This window comes from Peromyscus eremicus, chromosome 9 (genome assembly GCF_949786415.1).
Source record: "Peromyscus eremicus chromosome 9, PerEre_H2_v1, whole genome shotgun sequence".
In the NCBI taxonomy this organism is placed as follows: domain Eukaryota; kingdom Metazoa; phylum Chordata; class Mammalia; order Rodentia; family Cricetidae; genus Peromyscus; species Peromyscus eremicus.
In genome coordinates, this window is record NC_081425.1 from 39,828,566 (window position 1) to 39,849,183 (window position 20,618).

The window sequence follows — 20,618 nt, forward strand, 5'->3', positions numbered from 1 at the left end:
CCACTTTCACCTTTTAATTCTGTCCAGGACACTAACCCACAGAAATGTGCCTTTTATATTTAGGTTGAATTTTCACCAAATTAATTAACCAATCTAGAAATTGTCTCAGAGACATACACAGGGTTTTTGTTTGTTTGTTTGTTTACTTGTTTATTTGTTTTCCCATGATGATCATAAATCCTATATAACTCAAAGTCAAGATTAGTTATTATAGAGGATGATTTTTTAATTATGCAAGTTTGTATGTAGTTTTAAAAAAATTCTCATCACTTGTATCTATCATTTCCCTCAAAGGGTCATATAGAGGATATAGAGACACAGAAGGAGACCAGTATCTGTTGCCGTGTCCCCAAATCAAAACATTTCATGTGAACAATTTGACTTCCTCATCATGGGGTGTTGCTGTTGCTTCAAGACTACTCTGCATTTCCACACACTTATTGATTTCAGTAAGATCAACGTGCAGTATAAGTCCCCTGTTCAGGTCTGAGATTACAGAGCTACAATTTAGATATGGGGCCTGCCACTGGAGTTAGCATCCAAACTCTAATAGGTTCCAGATTAGCACTGGAAGGTCTGAGTGCAGAGAAAATAATCTCTACCCTCAACAGGCTTGATGGCACTGGAGAAATGCATAAAGCATTCATTGGGAGTATATTTGCCAACTCTCCAGATGATTTTTGTTTTCATTGACACTTATTTACCATTTATGTCTTCTGCAAATTGATATTTTGTTTTTAATGCTTTCTAAAAGTCTACTAGTATAATATTTGGCTTTATGGTTTTTGTTGTTTTTGTCTATGATTTGGGATTTTTTGTCTTTGCTTTGTTTGTTTGTTTGTTTTTCACACTAAGAATTATTTTGGAACACAAATCTTGCCACAGTTAGCATCAAGTGACCCAGACAGAGTGCTTTGTCAGTTTGATCCTATTCTTCTTACTTCTTAACTTCTTTAAAATGTTATAAATTAATTTATACACTCTTCTATGACTTGGAGGTCCTATTGCCAATCTGCTATCTTGCAAGGATTACGTCACGTCATCAGGACAGACAAAGACAATGACTTCAATACGAGTTTCAAGGTACTTGCTAAATGATGTTTCTTCATCTCTTATGAATACCATACAAAGGCTTGGTAAATTGGCCATCAAACACAACATGGTACAAGCACAATTCACTCAAAAATGTCTGTCCTTCTTCTCCTGTCATCCAGCTCCTGATATGTATGAGTATTATAACCAAACTTCCATAATGGTTCATAGAATCTAGTCAATATGAACTGATTTCCCACTTAATGTCTCAGGTTATACCTATTTCTTACACAGACAAGGTATCATAGGCCTTTTTAGTCTTGTTCAAAAACCTTTCCCAATGCAAGCAATTTAATAGAATGAGTCCTCTAACATATTTTCTAGTCCTTTACTATTGCTAAAGACTCTGTCTAAATGACTCATGGACTTTCCCTTCCTCTGTTTAAAGACCAGACCTGAGAGGCATCATCTATTGATTTTATTTCATTTCCTCCCTTCTCTCTAACTACAATTTCCTATTCATGTCAAGATTTTGGATTCTGAGAAAAGCTCTTTTACACTGGTTTAATTTTTACACTCTTTCCATGTATCCATTCCTCAGTCAGACAGAGCAGCCTTGGTTGCATGTCCTTTCACCCTCTGCAAGGGCCATGAGACTGCTTCTCCGATCATCTTTGGTTCTATCTGTTCCTCTATTTGTGTGAATTATGTTGTTTGTTTCCTGGGCTGACATGGACTTACACTTCATCTCAAACAGGTAACTGAAGACAGACCAAAGAAACTTATATTCCAGTGCTATTTATGAATCTATACATTTACCACATTTTCTTGCAGGAGCATAGGCGAGAGGTTAATTGCAAGAGTACCGATGACTCCAAGACAGATGTGCAACTGAAAAGTGCTCAGCATGGGTGATGACTCCTGAAAGCTGAAACTCTGGAACTCTCTGCACAACCTGCCAGTGATTCTTTGGAGGATCTCTTCTTCCAAGCAATTGCTTACTCTTTTCTTATACTTGGGGAGAGTGCTTATAATTATCATTTTTTTTTTGTTTTGTTTTGTTTTGTTTTTGTTTTTGTTTTTGTTTTTCGAGACAGGGTTTCTCTGTGTAGCTTTGCGCCTGTCCTAGAACTCACTTGGTAGCCCAGGCTGGTCTTGAACTCACAGAGATCCGTCTGGCTCTGCCTCCCGAGTGCTGGGATTAAAGGCATGCGCCACCACCGCCCGGCAATTATCATTTTATAGCTACCAAGAGTCCTGTAATTTTCATGACCTTCTTAAACCTGCTAAATTTCCTGAGCTTTGTAATCCTTATAAGTAATCTTAAGCTCCTAGGTTTTATAAATGTCTCTCCCCCTCCAGGAAAGAATGTTTCAACTCAGAGAAAATAATCTTTATATTGGTAATAAACATGATTGCAGAAAATGGACAGGGTTTATTTGTAATTGATAATATTTTTTTTTTAAATTCCCCTACATAGTTCCTGTTAGTTTGAAATCATGGTATATATTGAGACTTTCTCTTTAAGTAGAATGTCTTTAAAAAAAAAAACTTTGATGTCTTCTTCATTATTGTATCTGGAAAAGAATGTTGAATTTAGCAGACATTTAATAAATGTTTTACCCATGATAACAATCCTAACAAGAGCCAACTCAGGAATAAAGAAAATCATTGAAATAGAAGACAGGTGCAAGGGCATGTTCAAGACAATTATGGAGAGCATTTCATCTGATCATAATCATGATGGCTAATGTTTAGTTGTAGCCATATAATTTCAGTAAATGGAGTTGATCACCATATGGCAGAATTTGACTTAGTATGAGAGAACAAGATACACACAAATATTCCCATGATCATAATTTCTTTGCTTAAGTACAGATGTGTCCTTTTAAAAGATATGTGTCTACATTTATAGATACACAGATATTCCTGTAATTATGACTTCTTTGCTTAATGTACAGATGTGTCCTTCTAAAAGATATCTATCTACATTTATAGCTATGCAAATATAGCTCAATAGACGTGAAACTTCAAAATTACCAAGTACTTTAAGTGATTACTTCCCTTTGAAAAATAAAAGACATTCTCACATTCATTCATCACAAAAAGATTAACCACTGAGTATGTCTAATACAGAAGCACTCCATGTTATATTCAATTACTTTGTGGGTCATTAAATATTGGTTCAATGTAAGGGGAGTTATAGTTATCAGAAACTAAGGATCAAATTGAACTAGCAAAAGAATCATCATTGATCAAAGAAAAAAAATCATCAAAAATCAATCTGTATTTCCCTTCGAGAAGTTTTACTTACTAAGGTTTTTATTTGTCAGAAATATAGACTTATTCACATATTTTTTATATTTCTTTACTATTTGTTAAAAACATAAATTCAGTATGACACTTTGTGCAGGAAGAATTTTTACAGCCTTAATGTGAGAGTGTAGCGTTTTAAATGCAGAGAATGGGGTTGGATATTCTCAGAGACACAGATTATGTTTAGTAATATGAGCCTGGATGTTCCATCTCAAACCACCTAAAGTAGCAGTAAATGAATTGTGTACAACATCTCATTCCCACAATTATAGAAACAGTCACATGTTATAAAGTATCCTAAAAACTGACAAGTATGTATTTTTTATATACAGTAGGTTTTTACCAGTTTGAGAATACAAACTTATTTTATTTTTAACTATAACACATGAAAATCAGTTAATTATTTCAACTATTTCATAGTGATGCATGCACTAACTATTCATCATGAGTGTATCTTCATTTTCTCTCTGGGAATCACAAATTTCTTTATGCTATAAAGAATATTATAAATATATATAATATTTGTTTGCATATATATATATTTGTTTGCACTTCCTTTTTTACTAGGTAATGTTATTTTCTTCTTGAGGAGTCTCTGAGGGAGTTGAAGATTAGACAGTTGTAGTAATAATTTTCCTTGTTAAGGAATTTCAGAAAAGAAACTCACTAAGATATATGTTATTTATCGTAAAGGTAAATAACAGCTGGAAATAATATTGTACATGGGATCTGGCATAGTACCTGGAAAGACTCTCAGCTTTAGTGTAGGTACTTGCTGTGATTTGATTTATATTTCTAGTCACAGAAGGTTAAGAAGAAATGGAAAGCAGAAACAGGAACCCTATTTCCCCAGTTCTAACTCATCACAGTCCTCTCTCCCTTACCTTATTCTGGCTACAATTTTAAGGCCTTATCAAAATTACCTTTACAAATTTATTCAGGACATCTGAAAATGCTAAGTAGGCATCCTTTCAAACTTGCATTCAGACATAACCATATGCGATATTTTGTTCCTGTAGATCACACTTAAGGAAAGAATAGGAACAATTGCATTATGTATAATATAAAATAGGTGGTTACTGTGTTTCATTTTCTAAAAATTGCAAATAAGAATTAAATAGTTTTATTCTTTTTTAAATATATGTATATACAGTGTCTGGTATGAGTTTTAACTTGTAGACCAGGCCTTAAATTCAATAAGAAAGTAGCTGGTTGCTTCTGAGGTATTTGTGCCACTGTAAAACCAGAGTGCAGGCCTTGTGTGCATCCTACTTCACAAATGAGTCTCTCAGATATGCTAAGCCTGTGGGCCGAAGCGTGCAGAGGAACCTCAGGTGACTGTCAGATAGCTGGCTGTTTCTGTCAACTCACGTTTGTTTTTTTTTTTTTTTTTTTTTTTTGGAAGTCACTTGTTTGCACTTCCTCTTTTACTAGGTAATATTTCCTTCTTGGGCCTCTGAGGGAGTGGAGATTAGATAGTTGTAGTAACAATTTTCCTTGTTAAGAAATTTAAAGTGTATAAATTTGAAAGACATTATAAGACAGTTCTCTGTTAGTAATATAAGTTAGGATAGAAAGTGAATCAGGTACATTTTGGACTCACCAAAAGAGGATAGACAAAGGAATATTTTCTCTGAATTGGTCAATGCCAATGGACTAGACATTTTTGATGCATTTATTGCTTGTATATATTGTATATAGTTATTGTACTTATTGTATATAGTTTTTCTTATATTAGTTATAACTTTCTTATTTTTTATTTTTATTAGACAAAAAAGGGGAGATGTAGTGATATTTTATTTATGCTGAAATGTGGTGATATTTTATTTGTATGTTAATAAATAAAGTTTCCCTGAGATCAGAGGAAATAACAAGCCTTTTTAAGTGAACACAAAAGTCAGGCAGTGATAGCACACACCCTTAATCCTATCACTTAGCAGGCAGGGTCTCTGTGTATTCAAGGTGACACTAGGGAACAGAGCCAAGTGTAGTGACACACACCTTTAGTCCTAGTACCAACCATAGAGACCTGGAGATCTGTACAGACAGGCAGTGACAAGGAAGTGAGGTAGCTGGGCTAAGATAGCCAATGAGAGGGCAGAACAGCAACACAATTAAAGCCTGGGTAGACAGGAAGTCATGGCATTTTGGAAGCTGCAGAGCTGGTGAGGTAAGGTTGGTTGGTGGCTCTCACTATTTCCCTGATCTCTAAGGCTTTCACCCCTATATTTGGCTCCGTGTTTTTATTTAATAAGACCGCTTAGAAATCCGGCTACACCCGAGGGCCAGTCTTGCCAGGCAGGTTGTTACTGTGGCTCTCACAGGTCACAACTGGGGAATCTTTGTGACTCCTTTCTCTCCTAGCACTCTGAATAGCATCATTTAGCACTATGAGTTCTGACTAGTAGAGATGATGTTTCTAGGTCAGTACCCATTATATTTCTCAATGTTTGGTGACTCTGGTCTGGTTTTTCCTGCAATAGGATCTTGATGACTAATTTTGGAAAGTAACCAAAAGAATTGGCAATAGCTTGTAATGTTTGGTGTTTATGTGACTCCCTATCCAAAAATTGCAAAAGAGGTAATGCATACCTTGAACTGGGCTATTTATTTGTTATAACCAGTGTCTACTGGGACATTGTTGCCCTCTTATAAGATAATTCCATTTAAATTCCTTTTATATATGTATATATATTTGAAAGCTTCTACAATAGTAGGTCTCTATATAATTTCATTAAAATATATTATTGTTAGTTATCCTCCAAGAATTGATACATATATTTTAGCTCTCCTGATTGACCCACAGAATCTAAGACTTAACATCAACCAATGTTTGGTCTAGCTTCTTCTGTATCGAATCCAAACTTCCAGGGTCATCCTATTTATTCTAAGCTGGCCTCCAACTTTCCAGGAGCTCTTAGGCTCCTGAGCACTGCTATGACAGGAGCACAAGGCCTGGCTTGACTAATCAGTTTCTCTAAAGAAGACGGCAATATACATATTTAAAAGACAAATAGCAAACTGGAAATATATATATTTATATCGTGAGGTAAGTTATTATGATTCTTTATAAAAGAATAGTTATTTCTTAGTTAAAACTGGTCAGAAGGCATCCAAATAGGTGACCCCTTAGTAGGCACCCAGCATAGCACATGAACAATAGAACAATACAATGGAGAAATCAGTTTCAACAATTCTTATCATTCATAGAAACTACTAAGAAGTAAACTCAACTTCAGAAATTTAAAAATATTTTGATTTTGTTAGCAGACAAATAAATTACTTAGAAAAGAAATGTCAATGGATTAATATAACTTTAAGAAGACTCCAATATGGATCTATTTAGAAAAACGTGAAAGTTAGATATCAAGGACCAAATTTCTTTATGTAACCTATCAAGGTTTGAAAATTAAATGGGGAGCTGGAGAGATTGCTCAGAGGTTAAGCGCACTGGCTGCTCTTCCAGAGGTCATGAGTTCAATTCCCAGCAACCACATGGTGGGTCACAACGATCTATAATTAGATCTGGTGTGTAAGCAGAACATTGTGTACATAATAAATAAATCTTAAAAAAAAAGAAAGAAAATTAAATGGATATCATCAGCACAATATGTCAAAGCCAAGTGTGGCTGTACATGCCTGCAATCTAGTCCTGAAGAGGCAGACATAGAAGGAGCACTAGTTTAATACCAAGTTGGTCTACAGAACAAGCTCCAGGCCAATGAGGGTTATGTCATAAAACTCTGGTTCAAAGAGACTATATAATATATGCATGTGAGTAATATATGCATGCAGCTCTGGGGTGATATATCAGTATTATCACAATTATGCTTATTTTTTTCTTCAACAGCTTGAATAATTTAAATTACAAAATTCTTAAAACTAAGGAAAAAGAAAAGTGTTCCAGACGCCATACTATCAGGATCTGTGCCAATGTGTCCACTGTGATGGGAGGTACCTGTTCCCAGTTTCATGCTCGATGGAATGCCACATAAAAGTGATGAGTGGAATGTGCACTGAGATAAACAGCAATCTCAATTCATCCCACAGTTAGAGCTTAGTTGTCCCTAACAGCACACTGTTCTTTCTAGAAAGTTAGTAACTCATCAGAAGCCAGACCTTAGGTTGTACAGATGCACTAAAGGCAGTAAATGACCTAAGAATTTCAGCTCCTTCATTTCTCAGATTGTGTAATAGTGAAGCATAGGAGAGCAATGTCAGCCATTATTGGTTCTAGGTAAACAGATATTTGAAATATCAACAACTTCTGATGTTTGAAAGAAAAAGGAAACCAAAATAAGAGTTAAAAGTTAATTTCTTCTAAAGAAAATCATCTTGGCAAGGTATTTATGGCTGCCTATGAGTTTCTTTTGTGAAAGAAATGCTTTATAATTCAAAATTTGCTTCTAAAATCTCCATTGTTAGTAGTGGTGTCTTTTCAACAGATAGGCCAGAGTGTTAATCTTTGAGTCTAAAGTTTATACAGTGAATAATTAGCTTTTCCACATCCTGTTCAATCTATTCATAAGTCTGAATGAACAAAACAATGGCCAGCTCATAGTAACTCTCTTTTTTATCTTTTTATGAACAAAAATTACATAAAACTGCATGAAAAGTCAAAGTTTAAACAACAGTTTCGATTAGAATGCCATTTTCAATGTATAATTATTTTGAAGTTTGGGGGATATGGATCTCTTTTGAGGAACTTAGCTTTTAGGGGAAATCCTATTTGTGTTTTCAAGCCTGCTCACAGGCCTGGAAGGAGTGTTTACCTGTAGCTCTCCTGGGAAATCCCACTTCCCCAGTAGAATCCTGTGTAGCCAGTGTTCAGGCTCTGAATGGAGGTGTGGTCAAGGTTGCAAACCCTCCCGGAAACTAATTGTCCTCTATCTGAATTCTGACTGCTGGCACCAGCATCATTTCTCTGCAGCTATACCTAAGACCTAGGAGGGAGCTTCTATTTAGATTCCCATTTTCAGCGAGACCCTTTGAGGAGTTGATAAACGTGGAATTATTTTTTTGAAAAGTCTCTCCTTTTTGTTTTAGGAACCAGCACTTTTACACACCCAGTTGTCCCTTCTACACTTTTTCAACTGTAAGGTTTCTAAAATTGCCTGATCCTTTGACTACAGTCTCCTTAGTGAGGCAGCCCTTACATCCGTATTCGTCCAGTTGACCCATGAGCAGGTCCCCTGGGGAAAAGATCAACCCTGGGGTAGTCAATGACTTTTCTAGCTCTAGCCTTTAGCTTATACCATAGCAGGAAGTGATTAAAGACTTAGCTTTTCCATTTTTGACTTTTTGCTTTAATTGGTTTCTCTGACACCTGAGTTCAGTGCTGTTTCTCAGCTTACTTGAGGTCCTGAACAACCGGCAGAGCAACAATCTAACAAACCAAGAACAGGCCAAACCAGTAGACTCAATGCCAACCAATTCCAAGGAGCCAAAAGCCTGAGCCTCCTGCAGAACACCATGAGGAGGTGCTAGAGTAGTTATATTAAGGCATCATACCAAGGAGGAAAGAGGTAGTACTGCCCGTGAAGGGCTGTGTAGTTCAGAAAGAAAGATCTGTCGTGTTCCCCAGACTTTATGGGTGTATCCTCTAATGTTAACAAGAGACACAACCTTAGAGTAAAGTTGAAAAGATAAATATAGGTAATATCATAAAGCTCAATAGGCTATATTTAGGAATATATATATATATATATATATATATATATATATATATATATATATATATATTCCCAGTAACGATGGGAAAAGATGCTATGAACTAAAAAGAGAGCAGGAAAGATACATGGGAAGTGTGGAGGAAAGTGAAGGGAAAATGTGACTGAAATTCAATCTCATATTTAAACAAATGAAAAAAAAATGAGACCTGATTGAGACTTCCTACTGTGTCTAGACCCACATCTTCAAGCACCATAAAGCAACACAAAGAATTTTCAGGAAACTTATCTGAGGGCAAAAGTTCACATTCATCTGGTGAGGGCATACGTCTCAAAAGAGGAGCAAATACTTTAGTCTTTCATTTTTGTGAAGAGCCCTGTAAAGGATGAATATACTCAATTATCATTAGAAATGAATGAGGGAAGACATTCTGTCCACAGCTTAAAAACAGAGGGAAATGTTCAGTCATGAGGAGTCTGTTGATATTCAGTAACCACTGACTCAGAGGCCAATTGATCAGTATATGAGGAAAAGACACCCACTATTCAGGAGAAAATTTAAAATCATATTCATCCAAGAATCTTTTTTTTTTTTTTTAGTTCTTTGAGACAAGGTTTCTCTGTGTAGTTTTGGTGCCTGTTCTGAATCTCGCACTGTAGACCAGGCTGGCCTCGAAATCACAGAGATCCACCTGACTCTGCCTCCTAAGTGCTGTGATTAAAGGCGTGCACCACCACCGCCAGCTCATCTAAGAGTCTTATATACAACTGATTAGGATGGTTGAATCAGAGATGATAGCTTCTTCTTTCCATGTAATGTGTTTAGGGCTCTGAACTAATAGTCTTTAAATTCTTGTGGGAAAAAGACTGTCCATGTCCTGTCTTGCTACATGGAGAGCAAAGGGTCTTAGTATATTCAGTATTCAAGCAACTTTCTAACAAGTTGACAGATACAACATTTGTTTACCAGTCTATTTTTTTCTAAGGAAAAAAATCATCAGGTGTGATTACATTGCTCTGGAAGACCTCATATTCACCACTTTTCTTGTGGATGTGACAACACTCCTGGAAAGAAGCAACTTAGGCAAGAAGGGCCTATTTACACCTCAGTTCAAAACAGTATAATATTTTGTGATGTTGTGAGTGTTGGAAAGCAGATCCCATTATATAGAGTTAGGGACCAGAGACCAATGAACACTGATGCTCAGTTAGCTTCCTCCATAACCTTGGAAAAGTGCTACCCAAGTTTAGTAGAGTCCTCAACTCAAGTAATCAGAACAAGAAACTCTCTCACTGGGCAGTGGTGGGAGGCAGAGTCAGGCGGATCTCTTTGAGTTCAAGGCCAGCCTGGTCTACAGAGCAAGATCCAGTACAGGCACCAAAACTACACAGAGAAACCCTGTCTCGAAAAACAAAAAAACAAAAAAAAAAAAAAAAAAAGAAAAGAAAAAGAAAAAGAAACTCTCTCACCACCATCCCCAGAGATTGAAAATGAATATTAACCGTTAGAAGCTTGAATAAGCCGGGCGGTGGTGGCACACGCCTTTAATCCCAGCACTCGGGAGGCAGAGGCAGGCGGATCTCTGTGAGTTCAAGGCCAGCCTGGTCTCCAAAGCGAGTTCCAGAAAAGGTGCAAAGCTACACAGAGAAACCCTGTCTTGAAAAACCAAAAAAAAAAAAAAAAAAAAAAAGAAGCTTGAATAAGTTCTACATGATTTTGTCCAGCCCATGGTAGCTTCTAACTTCCTGTGTCTCCTAACAATCTAATTTGTAGAATATACTATTGACTGGAATATAGGTCCCAAAGGAAAATTCTACAGTGGCCTCCATGTAGCAGGAACAGATAGTACAAATAAATAGGTCTTTGGGAAAGATTGTGCCATAAAAGAAAGGGGGAGTAGTTCCAATATACTTTTGTACAACTACGTAAAGTTTTCTGAAAAGGTAGAAGGGTGTTCAGTAAGCTTCTGGTCAATAGTTGTCAGTTATTGGTCATTTGTTACTAACATTTAATTTAAATATCCTAGTTGTATTTATCACATAAATCTCATCCATATTCATCATCCTGTTTCTAGGGAAGCTGAGATGACCCTAAGGTACTCATGAGCCAGAAATCACACTGTATTTGATAATTTTCAAGTAAATGAAAGATCCTGAAGGGAAAAACCTATTGAGGATAATACCTGAAGATTTCCTGTCGCCTCCACATGAATTTATACATATACACACAGAGACACCTACATACGTGAACACAAAGAAACATACATACAAAAACACATTTGCAAAATACATACTTACAAAATCACAAATTATAAGAAAAAACGTAAATGTAAAATATTTATCTTATTACCTGGTAACAAAGACTACAGAAAGTATTACATGAATGTGGTCACTTACTTTTGGTAAAAGCATCTGATTTAGGTATCAGTTTTTGGTAGCAATCAAACCGTGGACAAGATAATTCCCCAGGAGAAGTACAAAGCCCTATGAAAAGAAAGACTACATTATGCTTTGTAAACATTTTAAGTATCAGTATATGGTTGTCTGTGATCCCTAAAATCTACTGAATGGCAAAGAAAATGAAATAGGCAATGGACTCTTGTTTGAAATATGAAGTCACCACCAAATGGGTCTTTGTAAGCTCTCTCTAGTTTCTACCATTTCATACTCAGTATGTCATAAAAATAGTTGCCAAAAAAGAAAACACATTTTTCAAAGTTATTCCATGTTGCTTTAGAGTAAAGTATATGCATGTTTGCAATATGTAGGTTAATGCTACTTAAAAATGCAAAGAACAATTCTAGTGTTACATGCTACATCTATAGTTCTATGATTTGAATTATGAGTATTTTTCTGGAAAAGAGTTGCCAGTATTTTGGGATGTTCAATTATATTTACTTTTAAAAATGATATGTATCTATTTTAATTGACTTCTGATTTATAACATAACACACCATGGAACATAAAGTTTTAATATATTACATCTATTAACTGGAAACATTTTCTTGAATTGATTTATTTGTTTAAACTTTTTCCATACAATATACAGTGAGCATATTTTCTTCTCCCAAATCTTCTCCTGGATCCTCCACTTTTATGGCTCTTTTTGTATCTTATCAGTTTTAGAAGTTTCTCCTGTTTTTCAGATCAACTTCCTATGACAGTACTAAACAAAAGCTAACATATAAAATAATTATATTTACGTTATTTTTTAAAAATACACATTTGTAATAATATTTAAAATTATCATTTAGAAAAATTGTATTTAAAAGATGTTTTTATTTATCTACATACTTCAGTGGGCACACAGGTGTCACAAGAGTAGAGGTCAGAGGACAACTAATATTCTTCCACTTTAATTTTGAGGCCAGATTTTTCTTGTTTCTGCTGTTGCAGTGTATCTGGGAGCTTCTAGATGGTTCTCTTGTTTCTGCTTTCTTCCCATACAGGAGTGCTGCAGTTACAGATTCACACCACCCTGTCTATACAAAAACAGAAACCCAAGAGTCAAATTCAGGTCATTAAATTTTCAAGGCAAGCACTCTTACCCACTGAGCCATGCCTGGCAATATAAAAAAGTTAAATAAAAAATATCTTATAATGCATGTGAATGAGCCATCTTATAGAAAATATAAAGATTATTCTGAAGAAAATATTTTGAATCTTCATAATTGCCAGCATGCTTGAATATACTAAAATGTTTGCTATATTGTGTTAGCTATCTAGTCATTTCATGTAAAATAATTGTTAGTATCTTAAAAAATTAAATATCTTTAAGAAGATTTAGTTTAACAATATCTAAAAGTCCATAAAATATCACTTGAGACTAAGACATACAGTAGCCTAAGTTTAAACAAGACAGGTTCTTACGGATTTTAATGTGTTGCTCATTTGAATTAATTATGCATTGCTCTATAACAGATCATCCCAAAATTATTAGCATAAAGCAAGCATATTATTTTTTCTCATGACAGTAGTTTCTCAAAAAGCTTGAGCAGATTGAAGCAACAAATTGAGCTGAGAAAGCTGAGGCCTTAGGGAGGCTAGTCTGAATCTGATCATGTGTAGCAACTGAAAGCTCATGGTCTGCACAAGGTAGTTGATGTTGGCTGTCTCTGGGAACATTAGTAGAGTAATAATTATGTGTGGCCTCTTGTTTTGTCATGGGATTCCTTACAAGTGTCACAGAAGAAAGAAAGACAGGCAAGAGCAATGTTTCCTGTTTGTTCAAGTTGTCAAACACCATCACTTATCCACACTGAATTCTTTAGGCAATTGAACAGGTCTATGTGTCCATATGCAGTGGGAAAGAACACAAACTCTTCCTCTACACAGAGGATTTTCAACACTACAGTACATGAACTTGAGAGTGAGATCCATTGTGTCCAGATAGTATGCATTTGGAAAAGACCATGCAATACCAGTTTCTTTTCTGTCCAAATCCCAGTTTCTTCCCACTACACAATATTGACTCATATTTCTGGACTCAGTTTCCTAAGCACTGGATTATTGCCTTCTATGGGATTATATAACTGAAGGCAGGCTTACTAAATATTTGGAGACTGTTAAGGGCTCTAATAGAAAATGACTAAAAGTTAATTGGAAATAAAACTCAAAATGAAACTGAGGTGTCTTGTGCAGTACTCATGCACAGAGAGTCACGTGATTTCACTGAAGCCTTGGTTCAAAACAGGTAAGTGTACTGGTATTGTTTCATAGTGCCACATAAGAAAAGCCAAGAATTCTGTCTTCAACAGCTCTGCTCTGCTCTGCTAAGAATTTAGGCTATTATGCACTATGAATTAGAGAGGGTTTTTTTAAAACTGTATTTAAAAATTTTCTTCCCTTATGGAAACATACTGGTTTAATTACAGAAATCAAAGACTTTAATATTTTTCTTTTGTCTTTCCTGAGTATATGTGTTCAAATACAAAGTAGTTTAACTTTGCATTATATTTGGTGGAGTTTTAACATAAAATTGTTGTTTGAGTTGTTAAGAGTTCATTAGAAAAAAATACTAAATAAAACTTGGTTGATATTAAGGCAGAATTGTCAATAGTTTCTGAAATAGTAATATAGAGAGAGACACATGTACATAATCCACCTATATCCATACTGTATTTATGTAAAGTGGCATTCTTAGCATTGATAATTATAAAATCAAAACATCTATCAAATCTAAAAAACAACAGAAAATGGTAATGTTCTACATATTTTGGTAATCAAATATCCAGTTAAGTTTTAATTCTATAAACAAAAAATTATAAGAAAATCCAACTCATTAGTATGCAAATTCACCTTGATTTTAATAAATAATAAAACTACATGTCTAATTGCTTTATAAGAAATTTAATTAAGATTTGCTAACAGTTACCTGTATACTTAATAGTTATAATAAGAACTTTTGGGTACCACAAGATCACAAGTAGAGCAAGAGAAAGAGTCTTTATGTATCGTGTCATGTGAAGTTTGAGTGCAGAAATATTTTCTATGTTGGAGTTTCTACAGAAAGGTAAAAGAACACAGTTTCTTGTGTTCTGAGGACCTACTAAATTGAAAGAGATACAGATATGCTCCCCACACCAAGTGCATGCTGGCTGTGTGGCTATGACACATTTGTTATAACCAAATCCAATGGCAGAGAAGAGTGAAAAGACACAAGTTAGTGTTTCAGAGAAGTTCATAAATTCAACTGAGCACGTGCTACAGCTAATTACTGGATAGGATCCCATTCTATTTCTGAAGACTGATTTTCCACAGCTGTTTAGGTACAGACTGGGGTCTTAGATTTCTGAATCATCCTTCTATCTCCAAATAGCCAACATTCCTATACCACTACAGCACTCTACTGATTGCTTCTGTTTCACACTTAGTTTTGAAAGAATTATATATACTTAACCCATTTTTTATTCTGATCTGGCTGTGCTTTAGTATAGTTATTTTTATAGATTTTTTATGAATTAAAGAGTGATGAGTTTCATTAAGAAAAGCAGATTAAAGTCTAGGAAGACTATGCTCCCTTCTATCTGTACCACATAGAAAGCTGTAAAGTACAATTATGATTTCAGGGGCATATATATTTTGTTTGTTTGTGTGTGTGAGGGACTAAAATGAGTTTCTGATACCTTAACAAAGGCTTCTTCAGTTGGGCCTTGTTTGATGTTTATATTGTACGTTCTAGTTATGCTCCTATTGAAATTTTAGCTGAGAAGTCTTTTCTGAACCTTACCTCCTGCCATTTGATCTTAATTCATTGACTCATTTTTACTTCTTGTTCATTTGTTTCCATATCTGTAAATTTATGAGTGTCCCTGAAAGAAATATATCTTTTAGCTTTATAGCAGCTAATCTGTAGCTAGAGTTTTTCTGGTCCTGCCTCTAGCTACACTAATATACTGTTTTTGTTTTTGTTTTTGCTTTTTTAACTTTCAGATTCAATTTGACCCTAAATTTAATGACTTACACAGGCCGTACCTAACAATATCTATGGACAAAAGACATTCGACAGAGTGTGTAGCTGGATGTTTCTCCAGTCCTGCCTGGGCCCGCAGCCACTCAGACCCAAGTAAACACACAGAGACTTTAATACTTATAAACTGTATGGCCATGGCAGGCTTCTTGCTATCTAATTCTCATATCTTAAATTAACCCATTTCTATTAATCTATAAATTGCCCCGTGGCTTGTGGCTTACCAGTACATTTACATCTTGCTTCCTCTGTGTCTGGCTGGCGACTCCTGACTCCACCTTCCTGTTCTCAGAATTCTCCTCCCTGTTTATCCCACCTATACACTATTCCATACTTCCTGCCTGGCTACTGGCCAATTAGCAATTTATTTATCAACCAAATCAGAGCAACACATTCACAGCATGCAGAGCGATATCCACAACAAGAGTGGGCTGAACATAATAGATTTTCTTCCATAATGCCTAATTTGTCATTTTAAATTAAAATTTAATATTAGAATAGATTAACGATATATTCACTTAGTAATTTGGGAGTTGACAGCAGACAGTTGTTAAAGAGACATTTGGATTGAGCACAAATTTCATTTGCAACTTGTGCTTTGTTTATGTGATGGCTAGGTCCATAAGTATTCTTGAGAAAATATAAATGGTCTGAAATTTTATTGCCTTTTATTGCCATTTAGTACTTTTGATTCTAATAAGTCATGCATAATAAAATCTACCAATTTCTACTGAGTGAGGCTACTCTTATGCTTTACCCAGTTTCACATAGGGAGAAAAAAATCTCACTGCTTTATAGAAGCCTTTTTTAGAGATTTATAATACAATTTCTCTTTTCCTTTCCTCCATCCAAACACTACCATTACCACTTCTTACTCTCTTCCAAACTCATGATTTCACTAATCATTAATGGATACACATATGTATAATTATACATATATATTCCTAAATATGACTTGTTCAGTTTGTATAATACTATGTGTATATCTGACATAATCAAAGTTAAAGAACATATAGTATGTAATGTAAATATATGTTTATTTAAAAAAGTTGAATCTGTAACATCTAATCACATGACTTGCTTTAAAAAAAAATACAAAGAGCTGGTTGTAGATTATCCCACCACCAATACCAAACTAAGGGAACTGAGTTGAGTAGATAACTCATTTGAGATGATAACTCATTTGAAACCAGACTGAATTACATAGATCACCTGAAAAAGAAGAAACATCAACAAAACAAAGCCTACAATTAAGAAAGAAGAATAAAGACAAAATAATGACAAATAAATAATAAATTCAAGAAATGGAAGAATTACAAGAATGTCTGAGGTGGAAAATACCAGAATGTTGAATTATGCATTATTATATCTATATTCTATTATAGTATATGTAGACAGACAGAGAGATAGATGGACTCCACTCACACAAATTAGCAATAATGAGTAGAGACAGTGCATTTATATGAGTATTTCAAAACTAGATTTCTGTAACCATTACAAAATTATAATTATGAGCCCACCATGGGTAATGTCATCCCAAGAGACATAGGCTTGAAGTACATAAGAAATAGCAGAGCAAGCCAGAAGGAGCAAACCAATAAGCATTTGTCTTCCTTGGTTTCTATTTCATGTTTCTACCTTGAGTTCCTGTCTTGGCTTCTCAAAATAAAATGCAAGCAATAACCCAAATAAACCTCCACCCCTGCAGATTGCTCTTGGTTGGTGTTTTAAGTAATCAAATTAGGAGAAAATGTATGTAGGCTTGTATCTGTGTAACAGTAATTGGTCAGAGAGTGAATTAGACTGATGATAGGGAATAAAACCAAGAAAACTAAATTCTTTGAGTAGAGTATTTGTTTCCAGTAAGATATCATTGTAGATTATCATAATATACTTGATTTTCTGTCAGTGAAATTCATTTATTCTGAAAACTGTGATGAGAAAAGACACAGACATAGGTATCAATCTTCGGCTCATTTTATCCAAACATTTGGATGGCGTATGTTCAAACATATATCCTTGTGGGAAATGTGTGCTCTAACATTGTTTCATATGCCGCCAGTGCTTTCAGATGCATGTACACCTCAGGAGGGGCTCCTTTACCCATTCCCCCAAGTAGTAATAAGAAATAGAGACAATGGATTTATACTCTGGGTGAACTGCAGATAAAAGTATTTTCCTAGTGAGAGGTTTCATTTCTCTGAGGAAAAGCTTTAACAATACCTATCATCTACTGCATCTGTGGCACTTAAGATAGGTGAGTGGCAGGCAGAACAGAAATCAAGTAGCTATTATCATCACCATCATTCTCATTCATCAAAAGCATATCAGAGCTTTGTGCATATGTTAAATAAAAAAACTCCACTACTAAGAGTGGAGTGATGGGTAAATTTAACTCCCAACAACTTTCAAAGAGAATGACCCAGTAGAATAGATTAGGACTAACCGAAGCTCTGTTCTTAGTGTAATCAGTAGATTCCATTATAGTTCCTCTTCTATGTCAAATGTGTTCCAAATGAAAGCTTAAAGAGGATAAAAAAAAGAGCTCTGATGAGCATTGTCTCATGTAGGAAGCATGTGCTTTGTCTCAATAAGCCATCAGTCATATGAATGGCAGACTACCAAGGATACAGTAGACAAATGTGTCATCAATCCTTGTACCCTGTGTCCTTCCAAGACAGGGAGCAAATCTACACACGAACTATCTGGTGTGTGTGTGTGTGTGTGTGTGTGTGTGTGTGTGTGTGTTAGTTACATTATTCTCATTATTTATAGTGTTATATGATAGAATGGCTGCATATCTAAAATGGTATTGCTGGCAGTAGAAATTTAAAAACTGTTTGTTTGTTTTTCTACCTGCTGACTTGCCAAAAGGCTCCAAATTTTCCAGTGGTCTATACAGGAATGCAAATGAGAACTGTGAGTTTGTGGAGTTTGCTTAAGACCTGCTGGTTACTATGGTATCAGGGACTTTTTTTGAAATCCAGCATTAATAAACATTCAACTCTATTCCCCATTAATGATAGTCCTTTAACCTTCACAACGGGTCGCAGGAATGCAAAAGGAAAATTCAGTGCTGATGATTTTGAATATGAAGAGAGGGCATTAAAATTTCAAGGTTCTACTTTGTGTGTGCAAATTTCTATCCAAGTGGTAGTAAAATAGCATATTAGGGAAGATTTTCCTGCTGTTATTTATTCCCCTTTTCTTATTATTATCCTCCCTGTGCTCCTACACATACTGAAAGTAAAAATGTATGTAGATATGGGTCATGTGTGAGTAACACCAGTAAAGAGGCAAAAACCTGCAACAAAATAAGGTACTTATTTCAGTCTCATGAGCATTAACAGAGAGAAAGTCCAGTGCCTTGCTCAGGAGATTAGGAAACTGGCAGCCACAAAATCATAAGTGATTTTCTGTCTTTTTAATTTTCAAATGTAATTAATTTCATATCTTGAAATCTAGTAGGAATGCTTGTGACTAAAACATGGAAAACCACATTAATCGATGATTCTGTGCTATAAAATATCTAGATATAAAAAGATATAAAGATAACAGACACTAATATTTTCTGATGATCATATTACTTAGTCATCTGTTCAGATAAATCAATAATTTCACCAAATTTGTGTTGGATGCATCTGAGATAGTACACATAAAATACCCAAGTGTCAGTCAAATACAAATAAGAGGCCTTCTTTTGCATTTATATAACATTAAATTATGGCAATATTGGCAAAACCCTTCCATTCAAAGTCATAAAAAATAAGCTAGCTTTTTATGAATATAATATAGAAATAAATTTCTTAACAATGAAACAACATTTCGATAAATGTATCTTTAGTCTACATAGCAGTGGTGTGAATATTACAGTCTACTAACACAAACCAAAATGTGATAGGTCAATTGCTAGATATGGTTTCATGACAAGATCCAGCAGTGTGGTAAAAGTGAAATGTATAAGGACACAGCTGGCATAAAGGAACAAAATATTTACCGAATTTTTTCAGTTTATTTGTTTTATATTGCACTGTGTTATGGACTAAACCCAAGACCTCATGCTTACAAAGCTAGTGTTTGAATACTGAGCTACATCATAACTTTTTACAGAAAGTTTTGACATTATTATAAGTTTACTATAAAACAGGATAGAAAAGTAGAATACTACATACACAAACCATGAACAGTCATTGTGATGACAATCTCAATAATTACTTAGTAGCCATAACTTTAAGTGTTATACTTTTTCTCCTTTGTTGAAAAAGTAGATTTTATTCATGCCATATGTCTTGGTTACAGTTTTGCCTCACTTTACTCTTCCTAGTTCCTTCCCACTTTCTCTCCTATCCAGATCCATACCTTTCTGTTTGTCATTAGAAAGCAAACAGGTATCTTAGGGACAATGATAAAATTAGATAAAAACAAAACAAACTATTGGAATAGAACAAAACAAACAAACGGAGAAAATCATGAGATAGAATCCATATGGAAACTTCTTGGGTGCCCAAGAGTCTGAGACTAGGTAGCTCAGGGGCCTATTGTAAAACCATAAACTGTTTTATTCAAAGAATGAAGCAAAAAAAGAAGAAAACACAAGAAAAGGCACATTAAGTAGATATAGATTCAGAAACACGCTTATTGCTATACTTAGGAATCTGATAAAATCAATAAACAAACAAAATAAGCAATAACTGCAACAATAAAACAGTAACCATAATAGATATGCAAAAATGGAGAGTAAATAACAGAAGTTAAGAGTCATTTTTTTTTGCTTCGTTCCTTGAGTAAAACAGTTTATGGTTTTACAATAGGCCCCCGAGTTACCTAGTCTCAGACTCTTGGGCACCCATGAAGTTTCTCATATGGATTCTATCTCATGATATGGACCTTAAGTGAAATTAGATATTTGTTGATAACTCACACAAGTTTTGTGTCATCATTGAAACAGAATATATTGCAGTCTGGACTCAGTTGTCAATTGAAGGGTTTCAAGCTGCGTTATGGTTTATATTTCTCCCTTGGTAGTGTTCATATTACCTGTGGCTAAAAGAATGCTAGCCCATATACATAAAGGCTCCAGGAAAGAACAAACTGTATTGTCCATGTCCCGTTATTTATGTAGTTGCTGTCTT